We start from the raw sequence: 20,191 nt of genomic DNA on the forward strand, positions 1-20,191 counted from the left end.
AGGGCTCACAGCCAAGACAGTCTCATTGAAAATGTGATAGGAATTTTGAGGTCTTAGATATATGTTAAATGTTCATAACCAACCAAGCACATGCATAGATCAGCACAGGAAGACTGACCTGAAACCATTTTGATTCCCAAGCTGACCAAATGTTTTCTCTGCAAGGTCAAAGGAAAATGGAAAAGCCTCCCCATTGTCTTTTCCTTCACAAATCCTGTCTTAAAGGCACATTTAAGATATGAATAGGGTGTGATTCTGCGACCTGGCCCAGGAACTAAGTATTTATCATTACAAAAGACTGGCCAGGTTCCCCAGGCAATCCAATCTAGTAAGCAGGGTATCCAATCAAGTAACCTGCCAGACAATGAAAGGAGAAAAACAACATTCAAATTTCTGTTTTAGACTGCCCTTTCTGTTATGTAGGTATGATTTATCTGAGGGGGGGGGGTCTTGAGCTACACCCCTTCTGTGATGTATATGTATGATGTTTCTGGGGGTGGTCTTGATCTTCAGGGTGGCAATTTAAAATATCTATATAAGGTCTTGCGTGCCATCGTTCTGGGTTCCTCCTCCCTCCTGCGTGTGGTGAGTGAGCACCCTGTTGCAACAGATCCATAAAGATCAGGCTTACTAGCTGCTTTGCTTCTCAATATTCTCTGGTTGGCCTCTGTTATTTTCTCCCACCAATAGGGAACCTATGTAAGGACTCTATATGGGCTCTTAGATACCCCATAAGGGGAAAGGGGCAGGTTTTATTTACAACAAAAACAACACAGATAGAAATTTTTGCTGTTGTTGTTTAGTCGTGTCCGACTCTTCGTGACCCCCTGGACCAGAGCACGCCAGGCACTCCTGTCTTCCACTTCCTTCCACAGTTTGGTCAAACTCATGCTGGTAAATTCGAGAACAGTGTCCCACCATCTCGTCCTCTGTCGTCCCCTTCTCCTTGTGCCCTCCATCTATCCCAACATCAGGGTCTTTTCCAGGGAAGATAGAAATTAAAAACAATTTAAAAGAGGAGCCCTCTCTGCTCAGCAGCAGCAGCAGCAGCAGCAGCAGCCCTTAAGAGCTTGTCAGGTCCCACTCTAAGCCACGTGGAGAGAGGCAAGGGCAGGGTCCTTCAGGCCCTCAGCAGGCCTGAGTCAAAGAGAGAACCAGAGCAGAGAGTCTCCTACACCCCAACCCAGAACGCTGGATTTTGCTCTTTGCTCCAGACCAGCTGTCTGCACCCAGCGAAGGTGAAAATTGGTGGTTTGGCACCAGCTCTTCACACAAACTGCAGACGCAGAAGTAAACCTTTCAGCAGCTCGGCTTGACTTCCCCTCCGAAGGGCATTTTATCAGCCATGTCCGCAAAACTGGTTCAGAGAAGAGGACAGAGCCCCTCACATTGGGAAAGGGAGAGCGAGAAATGAAGAAGGGGCCTGCCACTACCATCCTTGGCTGGATTTAAAGCTCTGGCGCTGTCTCCAAAGCGAGTTTCACCCCACACTTTCCGTCCTTGCTGTTCTCTGGATTTTTAAGCAAGGTCCACTTAATACTCTACACTTCTCTCTCTCTCTCTCTCTCTCTCTCTCTCTCTCTCTCTCTCACACACACACACACACACACACAAGCCCCACATCTCTGCTCGTTTCTTAGCCTTCCCCCCCTCTCCCAGCCCACAAGACAAAGAGGTGGGGCAGGGAAGGAGAATGGAGGTCCGTGGGCACAGACTCAGACAACAAAAAGGTCATTATGAGGGACTCTGACCAAGTTCCAGAGCAGCTAACAGTGGTTCAAACAGCTGCACTTCCCTCTTGGTTTCCAGCTAAAAGGGGCTGGGTCCGAGATTCCTTCAAAATCATCCCTCCGTTGGATCCTAACTGCCCACCACTAGGTCTTTTCCAGTATTGGAGCCTCAGCTTCACGATCTGTCCTTCCAGTGAGCTCTGTCCTTCCATCTGCTCCCTACTGGCTCCCAATTCGCTGCCCTGCCTGCAACAGCTACAGCTCCATCGAGGTCCACCTCCCTCTAGGTCCAGCCACTCAGGGGCGTGGGGAGGCAGCCGGCAGCCCCATTTCCCCAAAGAGCAGTAAACTAGCAGATATAAAAGAGCAGCAGAGAGATATTAACCAGCACACCTAGGGCTCCTGCCCCCGGGGAGCCATGAAATGTGCTAATGCATGGGAGGAGGGGCTAAATAATGTCTAGAGGCTCCTGCCAAGTGCTGTCAGAGAGGCTTTTATCATTGATCCGAAAGAGGGGTTGGAAGCGCTCCGTCACGGCACATTCCAAACAGATCCAGGGACGGAAGGAAGGGCCCATGCTGGATAACCCCACCGCGGATCACGTCTAACTCCTTTCAATGCCAGCTTCACTTAAGGATTCGGTTTTCCGATCACCTGGCTATGACAACAAGGGCGCTAGAATGAGAAGCCTGGACTGGACTCATGTCTCTCATAGCTGGTTACCTAACCACCAGCCTTTCCCAATCTACCAAAAGAATCGTGATCTCCTTCTCAGACCCAGCTAGGAGACGAGGAGACCATCTCTCTTAACAAGAAGTGGCAGTGAAGTCCCTTCAGCAAATAAATCTGACCTGCAAGCTTTTATGAGAATCAGGGTCACAGGACCCTATTATGGCTCCCATTGTTAAAACATCTCTCTGGCTTTTCTCATTAGTTTCACTGTAGCAGCTAGCTCATCCATTGAGAAGAGATGAATGGGAATGGCCTAGGCTGAATCATCCCTCCAACATCCAGAATATACCAAGGCGGACCATTCATTAGGTAAAGGTAAAGGGACCACTGACCATTAGGTCCAGTCGCAAATGATTCTGGGGTTGCGGCGCTCATCTCGCTTTATTGGCCGAGGGAGCCACCGTACAGCTTCCGGGTCATGTAGCCAGCATGACTAACCCGCTTCTGGTGAACCAGATCAGCGTACGGAAACACCCTTTACCTTCCCGCCAGATTGGTACCTATTTATCTATTTGCACGTTGATGTGCTTTCGAACTGCTAGGTGGGCAGGAGCTGGGGCCGAGCAACGGGAGATCACCCCGTGGTGGGGATTCGAACCACCGACCTTCTCATCGGCAAGCCCTAGGTTCTGTGGTTTAACCCGCGTCCCTTACAGTCCATTCATTAGTCCACCTCTAAAGTATGGGAACTCCCCGTGATATTTCCCAGGCCTACACTGCATGTAGAAGAGGTGGTGATGCAGAGACAGGCCCACCTACAGGAGTGCAAAAATCCAGGCACCCCAGTAGCTTCTGGAAGTGTAAAAACCGGACGCAGCATGTGGAGCCCAGGGCTGCTGCAATGGCAGAGAAGCACATTTTCCCTCTTCCTAGCCCCTAGAAAATCTCATCAGCTCGAAATTTAGCAAGAAGGGTTTGCGCCCCTGCCTATATGCATGGCCGAGTCCCAAAAGCAAGGCTCAGCATGGACCTAATTCTCATCCTGAAAAGTTCGGCAGCCAGAACCTGTAAAGTCATCGACAGCCTCCTAAGTCCAAGCCTCGACCATCCAAGCTGTTTCGCACAATAATTGTGTCCGCAAAGGCTAGACAATAAACACCCAGAGTGTGAAGGGAAGACGTGTATCTATGGATTGCTGCAAGCGATCAGAGCTCCCCGGCGCATCGTTGTAGCATGTTTAGCATTCTTCTCCTGCCCTCCACGTTTTATGGATTTGTTGTCAGAAACATGTAAAATGTGGCAGGTCTAAGTGGTATAGCAAGCGAGTCCCAAGGACAAGTAAATCGTTTTATTTTACGTTGGATCCCACTTCGTGGGCTGATCGTTGGACATGTAAGCGTACGCATTGAAGCGGAAGTGGCTCAAGGCAACAGAAACAGCGGTGCCCCCTTCTCTCTCTCCCCCCCCCCCCGTTCTGCAGATTTTCGCCCCTGAGCTTTCGTTGCAAGCCTTTCGCCATTCCCAATATAGTCGTGTTATGGAACACTTTACTTCAGGGCAGATCAGCTGCTGGAGCCCGGCCAGTTGACAATGTCAGCTCAAAAGCAAGGAGGAGCGCTTATCTCCATGTTAACACCTCCCACAGCAACGCTTCCACGTAAAATCCCAGCCAACGCAGCAGCAGCGGACTTGAAAATCCAGAGTGCTGCATGCAGCTCACCTCCATCGCCCAAGGCTCCTTTCTCTTTTACATTACGAGGCATATTCTTTCCTCTACCAAAACAACCTTCCCCACCTGCTTTGAGAAGACCACAACCAGGCCTCAAAGCAGCAAAACCTTTTGAACTCCGAGAGGGCCAGGACCTCTTGGGAACTGAGCACCGAGGCGTCTTCAAAGGAAGAAGGAAGAAAGGAAAAAAAGGATGTACTGTGGAGGGGAAAGCAAAGGATGTAAGGCCTAGATTTGAAAGGGAGCTTTCACAAATTTTGACACTGCCAGGATAGAGGGGGGAGTGAGCCATCAGACCCCAGACCCAAGGGCACGAAACAAAAATTGGTATTCTGCGGCTTACTAGGGTGGTTGGGTGTAGCCTGTGGATTAAATAAGCACGACTTAAAAGGCTTGGCTCAAATGTGGAAGCACATCACGGAATTGCTACACACTTGATAAGCGTCAGCTGAATATCTAAACAGATCCCCGAGGTCAAAAATAAGCGAGCGAGCCACGAAAGCTCTTATCTGTAGTGACTCATTCCCGAAAACACGCCAGGTCTTCAAATTATTAGAGGAAGGGTTGGGGGTTTCACATGCCACTGGGTGCTTCCCGCTACCCGTGCAGCGAGTGATCAGGACCAGAGAGAGTCTGCATAGAATGGCTTTCAAGAAAAGGCACCTTGCCTTCTTCCAAGGATGAAATTGGTGGGTGAAGAACCAGACAGGGCATGAGAACCTACAGTGCAGACACATCCTGAATTGAGCCTCGAGATATGCTTTGAATGCAGGCTTGGGAATGGCTTGGGCCGTCATTCCAGTTCACAGCCCGATCCCAAACACCTGCAATTCACTGTGGCTGTTGGTCCCTGCTGCCATGCTCCCTTACAATGTTGGGCACTCTTACTGTTATTCTAAAGCAGCAATGCTGCAGCAAACAAAGGCTCTAGCAGCTCAGTCTGCTGCTTGTGGCTGGAAAGCAAAACAGGAAGTATGTGACTGTTGCCATGAAAACGAAGGGGCAGTCCATTCTCCTTATTGAGCACAGGATGTGAGCTCAGGATGTGTCACATGACCTGTACAGGATGTACATGGGTGGAGTTTGGAGTTTCTCTCTGTTTGTTGAAGAGAGCAGACATCTTTACTGTATGACTGCTAAAGACACAAATAAAGACATGTAGATACGTTTCTGTCTGTGTCTGATTCCCCTCCCTGGGGATATGCAGGGAGCAGGGAGGAGGAGAAGCAGTTGGTGTGTTTTTCTCACAGCCTGAGAAAAATCGCCGGAACGGACCTCGTGTGAGTTTTATCCTGCCGGGAGTCGCCGGAGGGAGGTCTAAGGAATTCAGCCGGTGCCTGAACAGATAGGCACATACCTATGAACGGGCTAGAATTCCAACACCTATGCAAACATGCATCTGGGCGATGGGAGCCACTGCATGAAACCAACAGAAAGAGATTGTGGAAGACTGAGAGGCTGGGAGGTGCATAATAATAATAATAATAATAATAATAATAATAATAATAAATTTTATTTATACCCCACCCTCCCCGGCCAGAGCCAGGCTCAGGGCAGCTAACACCAGTAAAATTACAGTAAAAACATAATAGGAAAGAAAAACCAATTTAAAATACAGGTTAAAATGCAATTTAAAAAGCAGCCTCATTTTAAAATAGCTGATAAATCAAGACCATAAGGGGAGGGAAACATAAGGGTCAGACTGAGTCCAAACCAAAGGCCAGGCGGAACAGCTCTGTCTTGCAGGCCCTGCGGAAAGATGTCAAGTCCCGCAGGGCCCTAGTCTCTTGTGACAGAGCATTCTACCAAGTCGGGGCCAATACTGAAAAGGCCCTGGCCCTAGCTGAGACCAATCTAACCACCTTGCGACTTGGGACCTCCAAAGTGTTGTCATTTGTGGACCTTAAGGTCCTCCGCGGGGCATACCAGGAGAGGCGGTCCCGTAGGTACGTGGGTCCCAGGCCTAAGCAGGAGGTGTGACTGTCCTATTCCAGCCAATCATCCTCCATGAACCTTGACTCTTCTCTTATGCTCAGGGAACCCCGGACATCCCTGCCACCATCTAGTTGGGCCCTCAAACCCCAACATCTCCCCCACGGTACCTTTTCACATTTTGCTCTTGGGCTCAGGCCCACAGACTGCCGTCATCAGGGACGCACATTCCCCTCACTGCTCGACAACTTCACAGCATGGAATGCCGATCTCCAGGGGTTTGCCTCCTGTTTAATACAAAAACAAAAAGCAATGCTTGCTTAGATACAGACCGGAGGCTTTCTGCAAGAAAAGGTTCTGCCTCGGCGTGTCGGCTGGAAACAAGCCTGGCAGTCATTCCATCAATGAAAGGGGGAGCGGTGGGGGAAAATAATGAGCCTAGGTTGGGACACAGAGACCTTCCTTCATGACGGAGCTCAGCCAAGTGCAGAGAGGCTGGTTAAATTAGCGGGCAGAGGAAAGCCCCCTTCAATTCTCCGTGCCCTATACCCGATTCCATCACATGCCAAACTCCCTGGTCTCTCTGGCTGCAATATGACCTCAGGGAACCTTTCCAGATGTACTAACTGGGGCTGATAGGAGCTATAGCTCCAAACACCTAGAGAACACCAGGCTGGAAGTGGCTGTCTTGAAGTAAGGGCAAAGTTGCACACATAGTGCATGGCCTAGGACCCTGGTACCTACAGGACCGCCTCTCCTGGTATGTCCCACGGAGGACCTTACGGTCTTCAAACAAAAACATCTTGGAGGTACCAGGCCACAGGGAGGTTAGGCTGGCCTCAACCAGAGCCAGGGCCTTTTCAGTACTGGCCCCAACAAAGAAAGTCTATAGACTTGATGGCAGGATTTAAATAAACATTCACATCATTAGTATTAGAAGATGTGTAGAAGATAGAGAAATAATATGGTGTACTTATTTTCATCTTTATGTTTTTAGGTTTGATGTTACTGTATAAATATGTTATTAGTATTTTTTCTTTTAGGGGGTAGGAATGTGGGTGAAAGGAGAAACAAACCAGAAGTGGAAGTTGGGGGAAGCCCTGGAGGGGAGGGAGGGAGGAATGCATAGTAAATGTTATGGATATGAGATGTATGTGATGAATGAAAAAGAAAACAATCAAAATTAAAAAAAAAAAAACAACTTCAGTCTCAGGAGCCACTGCAAACCTAGGAAACAGAATCATAGAGTTGAAAGGGACCGTGAGAGTCATCTAGTTCAACCCCCAGCCCTGACACTCTGAGATTAAGAGACTCATATGCTCTACCGAGTGGACTATCCCAGCTTCTTCACACAGTTGCAGAGGCAGTGGCGATGGGAGGAAAGGCAGGAATCTGCGAGATCACCTCCTGAAGAGCAGAACACCACCCAGCACATCAATCCTACCGCTGCTAGAGCTGTTCGACATGCAAGAAGTATAAAATGCCTTTGTCAAGCACAGGGGAAGCCAAAGCCATTGCCTCCGCTACAGCCTCTGCCAATCTGATAAACTAGCAATGGGTGCTTGCCTGTTTCTAAGAGCTCCCATGCCCCCCACAGAGGCAGTGAAGGAGTGAGGACCAGGGGTCCACCTGGGTCCACTTTGGAGAGCCAGACTGAAGCCATTTTATAAGGAGCAAGCTGAAAGCTAAAAACTATTTCTCTCCTCTGCCTGCACACAGCATTTTTGTAAATGCAGCAAGTGTGGTCAGAGCACTTCACACCTGCTCTAGTCGTTGACCCAGTTCCAGTAAACACACCGAGAATAGAGCGAACAACAGGAAGATGTAGCCCACCACAAAATAAGGTGAGAATATGGATGGCCAATGTGGTTTTACAAGGAATTGCAAATAGGTCAAGAGGATTATAAGCTTACAGCGCCACCTAGTGGATAATGCAGCTTGGAACCGAAGGGCCACCATCAGTTCTTTAATTGGTTGAGCTTCAATGAATATGCATAAAGGGGAATGTTTAAGGGGGGTGGGTGAAGGGGCTGAACTTTGCTTTGCCTAAGGGGATAAAAACTGTCTGCCCCTGGTGTTCGGGGGCATTCTCTCATTTTTGCTGAATGTACCCACTTTGCTTTGCTTGTCTGACAAATAATCCAAAGTCAATAAAACTCCTTTTAAAAATATTGCTGCCTGGATTTTTCCATTCTGGTCTGGATTCTGAAGTCTCCAACAGCAGAGTACGTGTTTTCCCATGGGTAGGACCCCAGCCTCAAATCCCAGCCTCTCCGGTTAAAAAGGCAGCAGGGAGCTCAACTGGAAAGAGAGATTATACGACTCAGAGCCAAGTGGGCCGGCATCTGAACAGAAGCAGGCTCCAGCATCCCAGCTGTTCTGTGAAAGGCAGGCCACAGATTAGAAGCGGCGCACGGGTTGTCCTTGCAAAAGCAAGACTCTCCACGCAAGCAGAGCTCCTTCTCCTTCCATTACAGATAATCAGACCGTTGCAGCTGCAATACAGTTTCCCGGATTGCTATCAATAGCTGTAAACTAAAGGATCTTAAGCTGTTCCTTATCTGATTCATGCTCTCCCGAGTGCAACTTGCTGGAGAAAAACAGATCAAATGCTCCAGCCTAAGTGTGGCTGACAAAGCACATTTAGGCACAGTTGATATTTACCGTTGTTCTGCTTGAAAAGCTGGCGCAACACCTGTAGGATACCCTGCTTTTAACAGGAATTGCACACACAGCTGGAGATCTAGATATAGGACTTGTCTCCTAAGGGCAACTATTGGCTTGGGTTTACAAACTGGCCCTACCTTGGAGTGGCCACCAGCCCCCTGCTTTCCAGAGTGGTGCATGCTCTAGTTATCTCCCGCTTGGACTACTGCAATGCACTCTACGTGGGGCTACCTTTGAAGGTGACCCGGAAACTGCAATTAATGCAGAATGCGGCAGCTGGACTGGGGACGGCTGCTGGAACCACATAACACCGGTCCTGAGAGATCTGCATTGGCTCCCAGTACGTTTCCAAGCACAATTCAAAGTGTTGGTGCTGACCTTTAAAGCCCTAAACGGCCTCGGTCCTGTATACCTGAAGGAGCGTCTCCACCTCCATCGTTCAGCCCGGACACTGAGATCCAGTGCCGAGGGCCTTCTGGCGGTTCCCTCATTGCGAGAAGTGAGGTTACAGGGAACCAGGCAGAGGGCCTTCTCGGTAGTGGCGCCCGCCCTGTGGAACGCCCTCCCTCCAGATGTGAAGGAAATAAGTAGCTATCTCATCTTTAAAAGACATCTGAAGGCAGCCCTGTTTAGGTAGGTTTTTAATATTTAATGCTGTATTGTTTTTAACACTCGACTGGTAGCCGTCCAGAGTGGCTGGGGAAACTCAGCCAAATGGGCAGGGTATAGATTATAAATGATGATGATGATGATGAAGAAGAAATGACTATGGGGTTAACCAGGAGCTACCCTTTTTGGTCCAACAGGCTCATCTGGAGTTTTGAGCGAGTGCTGTGGGTTCCCACTTCCTCTGGTCACTCTCCTCACCCCTCACCAGATCAGTCCCCTCCCCACCCGAAAGGAAGAGGGAAAGGAAGGAAACACGCCTCACTTTCCCAAGGGATCTTTCCCAAAGGCTAGATGTTGTTGTTTAGTTGTGTCCGACTCTTAATGACCCCCTGGACCAGAGCACACCAGGCACTCCTGTCTTCCACTGCCTCCCGCAGTTGGGTCAAACTCATGCTGGTGGCTTCGAGAACACTGTCCCACCATCTCGTCCTCTGTCGTCCCCTTCTCCTTGTGCCCTCCATCTTTCCCAACATCAGGGTCTTTTCCAGGGAGTCTTCTCTTCTCATGAGGTGGCCAAAGTCTTGGAGTCTCAGCTTCAGGATCTGTCCTTTCAGTGAGCACTCAGGGCTGATTTCCTTCAGAATGGATCGGTTTGATCTTCTTGCAGTCCATGGGACTCTCAAGAGTCTCCTCCAGCACCACAATTCAAAAGCATCAATTTCTCGGTGATCAGCCTTCTTTATGGTCCAGCTCTCACTACAGAAGAATTAACCTGAGCCTTGAGAAGCCAAAAAGCAGAATCCAGAAAGAGGGACATTCTGCCAAGTTCCTTCTTCAGCAACCACCATCATTCCCTGTCTAAGGTGACCCCCATGACAGAGCGTGGGGCTGATAATGCCAAGGTTGCAGGTTCAATCCCCATACGGGACAGCTGCATATTCCTGCATTGTAGGGGGTTGGACTACATCATCACCACCATTTTATTGTATGCTGCCTTTCCATAGTTGAAACTATGCTCAAGGCGGCTTACAACATGACAAGATTTACATGATTACATGCATAACAGAAGTCATAAACAATAAATAAAACACATCAAAACGTACACAACCAAATGGAAACAGTTTCCACGTAAATCTTAAGATCTAAAACTAAAGATACAACAATAATATAAATAACAGCCACAGTTCTCTCAACACCCCTGTAAACAATACTCCAGCCCAAGAATCCCTTCAACAGCCTCAGCTTTTGTAGCTGGAGTCAGTCCGCATTCCACTCTCCCAAGCCAGATGGGAAAGGACCAGCAAGGCAGGGTGCAGGTCTTCCAGGGCTCACAGCCAAGGCGGTCTCATTGAAAACAACACAGATATAAATTAAAAACAATTTAAAAGAGGAGCCTTCTCTGCTGAGCAGCAGCCGCAGTGCCACCCCAGGTGGAAAGGGGCAAGGGCCTCCTGATCCTCAGGGGGCCATCCTCCTGAGTCAAACAGGGAACCAGAGTAGAGAGTCCTCTACACCCCAAACCAGCACCTGGGTTTTGCTGTTTGCTCCAGACCAGCTGTTTGCGCCCAACATTTGTAGCTGGAGTCAGTCCGCATTCCACTCTCCCAGGCAAGATGGGAAAGAGCCAGCAAGGCAGGGTGCAGGGTTTCCAGGGCACACAGCCAAGACGGTCTCGTTTAAAACAACACAGATAAAAATTAAATGCAAGGGCAGGGTCCTTCAGGCCCTCAGCAGGCAGTCCTCAGGTTCCCTTCTGATTCTACAATTCTGCGATTCTATGAAGTGCACCATTGTGCCCACAGGTGCTGTGTTGGCAATCTCTGCAATAGTTGCTATTAACAGTTAGCAACAGCAACTGCAGAACAGCCACTGGCAAAAGAAACACGCAAGTTTGGAACCAGTAACTGGTGTGGTGTTTTGTTTTGTTTTTAGTTAAAACTGGGATTTAACATTTCACACAAATGATACAAGGCGGTGGAATCACAGAAGAAACTGTGACTGCTAATGGGTGGCAATAAATACTGGGAGGCAACGGATTCTTCTTTGTCAAGTGGTATCACCTCGCATGATCATCATAATCCCATCTGCACACTTCAATTTGGATTACAAATTACTGCGTTCACTCCTGAAAGCGCCCCGTGGGATTTCCAATTTCTGGTTGCACTCATGCGTTCTCATGCTTCATTATCGCTTTTAATTTGTCAAATGCTTTTTGCGTCTTTCCACAGAGGACAAGGCCATGTTCTGCCTCCAACGCCGGAGACATCGGACTGGATGTGCCCTTGTCCCGAGGAAGAATACAGAGCACCAGGATTCTAGATTTTCATCTTCCTGTACGGGACAGGCGTGATCTTTGTGTCACATGCTTTAATGGAGGGGAATAATGTGTGTCCTTCTACTGAACATCTAATCAACACAACACAGACAGAGGTCAGGGTTCTTCTCTCAATGCAAGCCTAACCCTTGTATGTCCACAGGCCAACAGAACAGTCCAAGGACACAAAGCCATGTGTCACCTTACTTTTACACAAGGACTCAAGAGAAGAAGCAAGCAAAATAATAAATTAATAATAATAAAAAATTATTTATACCCCGCCCTTCCCGGTTCAGAAAACCAGGCTCGGGGCGGCTAACAACAAATTTAAAACGCTTAATTGATGCAACAAAAAACAGCATAAAATACAGTATAAAACTTGAATAACAATAAATTCAGAATTCAAAAATCAGTTGAGGGGAAAAATCCATCCAATAAACATTAGATGATCACCAGGGCTAGCTAAATTAGTCCTATTTGGGACTAAAATGAGCCCACATCCAAGCAACAGCACAAACGATCAGCCCAACTGGATATAATAATAATAATAATAATAATAATAATAATAATAATAATAATAACAACAACAACAACAATAATGATTATGGTGATGATAATGCTAATTTATTATTTATACCCCACCCATCTAGCTGGGTTTCCCCAGCCACTCTGGGCAGTTCACAACAGAATATTAGAAATGCGATAAAACATCAAACATTAAAAACTTCCCTAAACAGGGCTGCCTTCAGGTGTCTTCTAAAAGTCAGTTAGTTGTTTATTTTCTTGACATCTGATGGGAGGGCGTTCCACAGGGCAGGCGCCACCACCGAGAAGGCCCTCTTCTGCCTGGTCCCCTGTCACCTCACTTCTTGCAGGGAGGGAACCACCAGAAGACCCTCGGAGGTAGACCCCGGTGTCTGGGGTAGAGACACTCCTTCCGATATTTTTATTTGGATAAACTGAGCTTGGGGTGGGGAGGAGAGGCTACTTTGCTCGTGGGAGTTCTGCTCGATTCCCAGATCTGATCCAGGGGAGTTTTGGCAGCAGGCCTGACACCCGGGACGGATGCCCCACAGAGGACATTCCAAGCCGTACAGAACGAAGGCCCCAGGGATCTACAATAGGATATCCTGTGGAAGCGAGAGAGTGCATTGTACGACACCCTGGGGGGGAATTACAGAGAGAAGAGGCCGTGCCGTTTCCCTTTCCACCCATTCATGCTGCCCAGGAGAGTCTTTTGCTTCCACTGCATTGAAATCTGCCCCTTACCGCTCCCCCGGTCATCTTACTTGGCCTGGATCCGATGTCAAAGCTCAACACTCTCCCACACCCCACAAATCCATGCATTAGAGAATCCATGCCTTTCTCATCAAACCCTCAGGCCAACGGTAAAAGACCCCAGCTACACATCTTCTCCTTCCCGTGTTACTCCCCCCCCCCCCAAGATCCCATGGTGCATTCTGTACCACTTCAACACACTATCCCTACTGAGATTGGCTATTCTTGTTTCCTCCTAGGTCAAATGTGCACTCTGAGAAAGCTCATGTTCCTGTGCAGTGAAGAGCACTCCATTTTTATTTTTAAAAAGGACATGTTCAGCGTATCTGAACAGGGCTGCTTTTTCAGGAAGGCAGTTCTTTCTTTCTTTCTTTCTTTCTTTCTTTCTTTCTTTCTTTCTTTGCAATTTTGAAAATACAGTGGTACCTCGGGTTACATATTACCTCGGGTTAAGAACTTTGCTTCAGGAGGAGAACAGAAATCGTGCTCCGGTGGCACAGCGGCAGCAGGAGGCCCCATTAGCTAAAGTGGTGCTTCAGGTTAAGAACAGTTTCAGGTTAAGAACAGACCTCCGGAACGAATTAAGTTCTTAACCTGAGGTACCACTGTAATTTTTATTTGATTTCACAATAGGGTTACCAGATGTCCCTGGTTCCTGGAGACAGTCCCCGGATTGCCAAATCTGTCCCTGGGAAACGTGGCAGCGGCAGTCTCACCAGCCCGGAGCCAGCCTGGTAGCGCAGTTGGCTCTGGCTGGCTTCAGGAGCTGCCCGCTGCAGCTGCCACTGCCGAAGGGGAACCGGGGACGCCTGGCGGTACAGATCTCCTGCCCCCTTCCCCCTTTGTTTTGACAGATCGGGGGAAGCTCGGGTGTCGCGAGTGGGTGGCCATTGCCCAGGAGGGGTGCAAGACATGCAGTTTCTCTGCCAGGCAAGGTGCAAAGCCCATCTTTCACACCCTGTGAAACATAAATGTGCAGAGTTTTTTAAAAAAACTGGGCAACAGCTGCCCACCCGCGACTTCCAAGTCTCCTCCAATCAGTCAAAACAAAGGAGGAAGGGGGAAGGAGATTGGGGGAGTCATGGGTGGGTGGCACACCATTGCTGTTTTTAAAAACCTCTGTGCATTTATGTTTCACAGGGTGCAAAAGAAGGGCTTTGCACCTTTATACAATATGCATGCGTGCTTGGGCCCAGGGTCTTTTGCCTCACCATCCCCACCACTGACTCCCTGTTGGTACTCAGCTTTTTTTTAAAAAAAAGTGTCCCCAGATTCATTGAAATCTGGTAACCATATTTTACAAGCATAAAATTATAATAATACCAAACCCCACCCCACATTTAGAGCTTTCTCTGAATCTCTAGACTTTCCCCCATCCCCTCCATGGGTCTCATTGCCATCATTTCCCAATGCATGTTGTTTCATAGAAGAAGAGTGACTAGTGGGGTGCCACAGGGTTCTGTCTTGGGCCCGGTCTTATTCAATATCTTTATCAACGACTTGGATGATGGACTCAAGGGCATCCTGATCAAATTTGCAGATGGCACCAAAATGGGAGGGGTGGCTAACACCCCAGAGGACAGGATCACACTTCAAAACGACCTTGACAGATTAGAGAACTGGGCCAAAACAAACAAGATGAATTTTAACAGGGAGAAATGTAAAGTATTGCACTTGGGCAAAAAAAATGAGAGGCACAAATACAAGATGGGTGACACCTGGCTTGAGAGCAGTACATGTGAAAAGGATCTAGGAGTCTTGGTTGACCACAAACTTGACATGAGCCAACAGTGTGACGCGGCAGCTAAAAAAGCCAATGCAATTCTGGGCTGCATCAATAGGAGTATAGCATCTAGATCAAGGGAAGTAATAGTGCCACTGTATTCTGCGCTGGTCAGACCTCACCTGGAGTACTGTGTCCAGTTCTGGGCACCACAGTTCAAGAAGGACACTGACAAACTGGAACGTGTCCAGAGGAGGGCAGCCAAAATGGTCAAAGGCCTGGAAACGATGCTTATGAGGAACGGCTAAGGGAGCTGGGCATGTTTAGCCTGGAGAAGAGGAGGTTAAGGGGTGATATGGATATGATAGCCATGTTCAAATATATAAAAGGATGTCACATAGAGGAGGGAGAAAGGTTGTTTTCTGCTGCTCCAGAGAAGCAGACACGGAGCAATGGATCCAAACTACAAGAAAGAAGATTCCACCTAAACATTAGGAAGAACTTCCTGACAGTAAGAGCTGTTCGACAGTGGAATTTGCTGCCAAGGAGTGTGGTGGAGTCTCCTTCTTTGGAGGTCTTTAAGCAGAGGCTTGACAACCATATGTCAGGAGTGCTCTGATGGTGTTTCCTGCTTAGCAGGGAGTTGGACTCGATGGCCCTTGTGGTCTCTTCCAACTCTATGATTCTATGATTCTATAGCACATATTTTTGTAATTGTTACATTACAAGTGTTATTAAAATCCTGATAATGTTTCCATCCGCTTACAGCAGTCTCCCAATCACGAAGGCAGTTCAGGTGTAGCTGGAACTTCCAGAATAGCCCCTTGCTGTTCTTCCAACTGGCCATTACGTCTGGAGCCAAGGAAGACGATGTGGAAAATGGGTGGTGGGTGACACTGCTATCCCCCAGTCTAAATTGGCATTCCCATCAAAATGGAACAAGCAATGGCAAAAGGTTCTGGGGGGGGGGGGACGACCCACCACGCACCACTTGACTGTTATTCCTCCTGTTCAATCAAAAATTACTTCAAACAATGGGAAACTGCCGTGGGAAGTCGAGGTTATTGTCCAAAGTCACTGGGCCCTCCAGGGTGCAGTCTCCTATTCTGTCCCCACGGACTCCGCGTTCTGTTCAAAGGTGTGGTAAGTAGGCTCTAATAAGCTCCGAAGCAGGCAGGAGAAAGGAAGGGAACAAAAGCGAAAGGAGTTTCATAGGAATTCAGCCTACTGCAGACCCCAGAAAGCAGTCAGGCCAACTCATAAGAACGCCAGTAACCTCTATTTATCACAGCAATTCCAAGCCCAATGAATATAAATGAGCCTCCATCTCTCCACAGGAAGGAGGGAAAAGTTATCACCAAAATAGCAGAGCTGAAAGGCGATCGGTCGAAACACCCTGCAAAATGCACCCAGTTTTCACTAATTGTGGCGAGAGAAGGAAAGCTACGTTGAGCAAAAACACCTTTTTTTTACTGATAATAATAAGCTAAACAGTTGGAGGATCTATACAACTATGTAACATGCAGAAAATAGCATTATTGGAGAAACCAAAGACTGGAACTGAGGAAAGTCGGGGGGTGGGGGGATGGGTTTTATGGGGGGAGGAAAAATGGGGGGGGGGAAATAAGAATATGTTGTTGGAAAATATGTTTTGTTATAATTTTGAATATTTTTTTTTTTTTAAAAAAAAGAGCAACAACACCTCACCACCTTATCCCCGAATGTCATGCTCTCACACACTTTAGTACTTCTGAAAATTCCCTGGGCAGCCAATATACCCACAACCATGAGGAGTAGAAACATTTATTTAAATTTGGGGGTGGGTAGCTGGTGCGAGGGGAACGCGGGACTTGTCCAAAGCCTTATTGAAATCAAGATACACTATGTCCACAGCATTCCACTAATCCACCAAGTTGGGAATTCCATCACAAAAAGAAACTACCGTATTTTTCGCCCTCTAAGACGCACTTTTCCAGCTCCAAAAATGAAGGGGAAATGTGTGTGCGTCTTATGGGGCGAATGCAGGCTCCTTGGCTTCAGCGATAGCAACGCGAAGCCTCCGAAGCCTGCGCTCCAGAGGCTTCGCGTTGCTTCTGCTGAAGCCAGGAGAGTCTGCTCTTTGAGGCTGGCGGTGGGGGAAAGCAGCGCTTCCCCCATCGCCAGCCCCAGAGGATGGGGGGCAGTGGGAAGGCGCGCGAAGCCTTCCTGCTACTCTCCAACCGGCTTGGAGGCTGGCGGTGGGGAAAGCAGCGCTTCCCCTATCGCCACCCCCCAGAGGATGGGGGGCAGTGGGAAGGCGCGCAAAAGCAGGCAAAAGCCGGATGCTCTTTAAAGCAGCTGCGAGGCTTTGCTGGCTTTTCTAGGAGGTGGGGGAATTCCCCCACCTCGCAGAAAAGCCTGCAGGAGCCGCGCAGCCTTTAAAGAGCGCGCAGCTCTTGGGGGCTTTTCCCCAAGGAGGGAGAAGGGACAGACTGGCAGAGTCCGTCCCTTCTCCCTCCTGTGGGCTTTTGCGGGAGATGGGGGAATTCCCCCACCTCCCGCAAAAGCAGGCAAAAGCCCTGCGCTCTTTAAAGCAGCTGCGAGGCTTTGCTGGCTTTTCTAGGAGGTGGGGGAATTCCCCCACCTCGCAGAAAAGCCGGCAAGAGCCGCACAGCCTTTAAAGAGCGCGCAGCTCTTGGGGGCTTTTCCCGAAGGAGGGAGAAGGGACAGACTGGCGGAGTCCGTCCCTTCTCCCTCCTGTGGGCTTTTGCGGGAGATGGGGGAATTCCCCCACCTTCCGCAAAAGCAGGCAAAAGCCCTGCGCTCTTTAAAGCGGCTGTGTAGCTTCTGCTGGCTTTTCTAGGAGGTGGGGGAATTCCCCCACCTCCTAGAAAAGCCTGCAGGAGCCGCGCAGCCTTTAAAGAGCGTGCCGCTCTTGGGGGCTTTTCCCCAAGGAGGGAGAAGGGACTGACTGGCCGTTTCAGTCCCTTCTCCCTCCTGGTCGAAAAGCCCGCAGGAGTCACGCGCGGCTCCTGTGGGCTTTTGCGGGAGGTGGGGGAATTCCGCCACCTCCCGCAAAAGCAGGAAGAAGGTCTTGGAGTAGCGCACAGGCTGCGTGCAGCCTGTCTGCTGCTCCCAGAGCTGCGGGGGGGAAATCATATTTTTTTCCTTTAATTCCCCCCCCCCCTGAAAACTAGGTGCGTCCTATGGGCCGGTGCGTCCTATAGGGCGAAAAATACGGTAACCTCTTTTCATAACAGCACAGAGAAGGAAACCATTTCCTTTCCAAAACAGCCAACAACAAAACATCTACAGATGACATTTAACTTGGTGGCACCAGCTCAGAAGCAGGCTACAAAGCACCATAGTGGCCTCCCCGGGGCACAAGGCTGGGCAGTGTCTATGGAGGTACATGTGGGTCCAAAGGAAAGCAGAGCAATAAGTTTAACGCCAACGTGGCTGCAGGAGTCGCCGGAAGGAGGCGTACAAGGTGCCGTCCAACCATCTTAGCCCCATGAAAAACAACAAAAATATATATGAACAAAACAGACAAGCAGGAGCTTAAAACGTAGCAGAGAAGAGCCCCATGTCACCCCTAAAGTTTTATAGGGTATCCTGGCACAGTTAAGTCCCAAAAAATTTAGTATAATAGCATTAGCAGGAATCATTATGACGTCTGCATCAAAATGATTACAAAGCCTGGCTGCTGCTTCCCAAGTCCTCCTCTCCCTGCACTGGCTGCTTAAATTTTCACCTTTGCACATCTCTGCATCATTTTGGGACATTCCCAAATCACTTCCCCAGTACCTTGAAGACTCCCTCTTTCCCATCATCAACACTCATTTGCCTTCCCATTCTCTCTAATCAAATTTCCTACAAAATCTATGCCAAATCTCTGCTTATTAAATTGGAAGAATGGATGCTGACAAAAGGTCTACCTGGTAAAGAGCAGGCTGGTTTTAAGGCAGGCTCGTCAACTCTTGACCAGTGTCTAGTGTTAAGTCATCTTGTGGATAAATATGTCATGAGAAATAAACGAAAACTCTTTGTGGCATTTGTGGATTTTAAAAGTGCCTTTGATTCGGTCGACCGCAACAAACTATGGACTAAACTAGAACACCTTGGTATCGACCCATATCTACTTACACTGATTCAAAGTTTACATTCTAATAACCAAATATATGTTAAAGTATCAAAAGATGGTAGACTTGCAGGTCCTATTCTGAATAATCGAGGAGTTAGGCAAGGCTGTATCTTGGCCCCTACCCTATTTAATCTATGGCTTCCCACCTGTGTTAGAAACTCAGATATATAAGCTAGGTGCCAAATGACGCCTTAGACTTGGGTTGCGGCCACCGCAACGGAATGCCTGTTCATCAGGGTCCCTTCCAACACTACAATTTTATGAGTCTATGATTTCAGCTACATTGCTTGGCTGTATCTCGTTCTTACAACAACAACCACAATAATAATTTATCATTTATACCCCGCCCATCCCGCTGGGTTTCCCCAGCCACTCTGGGCGGCTTCCAACAGAATATTAATATACAATAGTCTATTAAAGATTAAAAGCTTCCCTAAAGAGGGCTGCCTTCAGATGTCTTCTAAAAGTCTGGTAGTTGTTTATCTCTTTGACATCTGGTGGGAGGGCGTTCCACAGGGCGGGTGCCACCACCAAGAAGGCCCTCTGCCTGGTTCCCTGTAACTTGACTTCTCGCAGGGAGAGAACTGCCAGACAGCCCTCGAAGTTGGACCTCAGCATGTACCTCCCCACTGAACGATGGGGGTGGAGACGCTCCTTCAGGTATCCTGGACCAAGGCCACTTAGGGTTTTAAAGGTCAGCACCAACACTTTGAATTGTGCTTGGAAATGTACTGGGAGCCAGTGTAGGTCTTTCAAGACCGGTGTTAATGTGGTCTTGGCAGCCATTCCCAGTCACCAGTCTAGCTGCCGCATTCTGGATTAGTTGTAATTTCTGGATCACCTTAAACAATTCACTTGTCCCACTAGGCAAGAAGTGAGAATCACACCCAGTGGAAACGGTAATAACTATGGACTTTCACATGTCTTTTGCTATGCACAAGTCAGCTGGCTCCATGGAGATGTCAGTTTGCAATCTGGCACCCAGAAATCTCCAGTACTGGACCCGCACCAGTAGCAAAACACCCCTGGCACCCGGGGAATTTCAAACACTGCTTTCACCTGCCTGCGTGCCAACCGCGAAGCTATGGGTATCGGCATGCAAACAAGGTGGGATATTAAGCTAATATATTAACCTTTCCAATCAGTTGTCTAAGACGGTCTAAATAAAAAAAAAGACAACATGCCCAGTCCAACCAAGTTGATGTGGAAGAATCATTGCTTCAACACTTGTGATCTTTGCTATTTTCGATACACTGGTATTAATTCACCTATGGACTGGACATGTTGTTTGGATACCTGATTATCGTCTTCCAAAGCTATTCCAAACTTAAAAATGGAAAGCGTAAAGCTGGTGATCAACAAAAGAGGTTTAAAGACTGTCTCAAGGCAAATCTTAAAAAATGTAGTATAAACA

The 20,191-nt window shown here is 48.3% G+C and overlaps 1 protein-coding gene and 1 long non-coding RNA gene across 9 annotated transcripts in view; both read right to left on the bottom strand.

Annotated features, from left to right (window-relative positions):
• Positions 1-358, bottom strand: part of LOC310842216 — a 554,664-nt gene extending 554,306 nt beyond the window's left edge. Inside the window, exon 1 of the long non-coding RNA XR_014563007.1 lies at positions 263-358. This is a non-coding gene — a long non-coding RNA (uncharacterized lncRNA). The remainder of the gene's footprint in view (positions 1-262) is intronic.
• EXTL3 (exostosin like glycosyltransferase 3) overlaps positions 1-20,191 on the bottom strand; it is a 169,122-nt gene that overhangs the window by 87,207 nt on the left and 61,724 nt on the right. For 6 of the 8 annotated variants that reach the window (XM_083733231.1, XM_083733232.1, XM_083733233.1 and 3 more), the window contains exon 3: positions 6,234-6,350. The exons of the other annotated variants lie outside the window; for them this stretch is intronic. The gene's annotated coding sequence lies outside the window, so the exon portion shown is untranslated. The remainder of the gene's footprint in view (positions 1-6,233; positions 6,351-20,191) is intronic. 8 annotated transcript variants of the gene reach the window in all.

This window comes from Podarcis gaigeae, assembly GCF_964106915.1.
Source record: "Podarcis gaigeae genome assembly, chromosome: 3".
NCBI lineage: Eukaryota > Metazoa > Chordata > Lepidosauria > Squamata > Lacertidae > Podarcis > Podarcis gaigeae.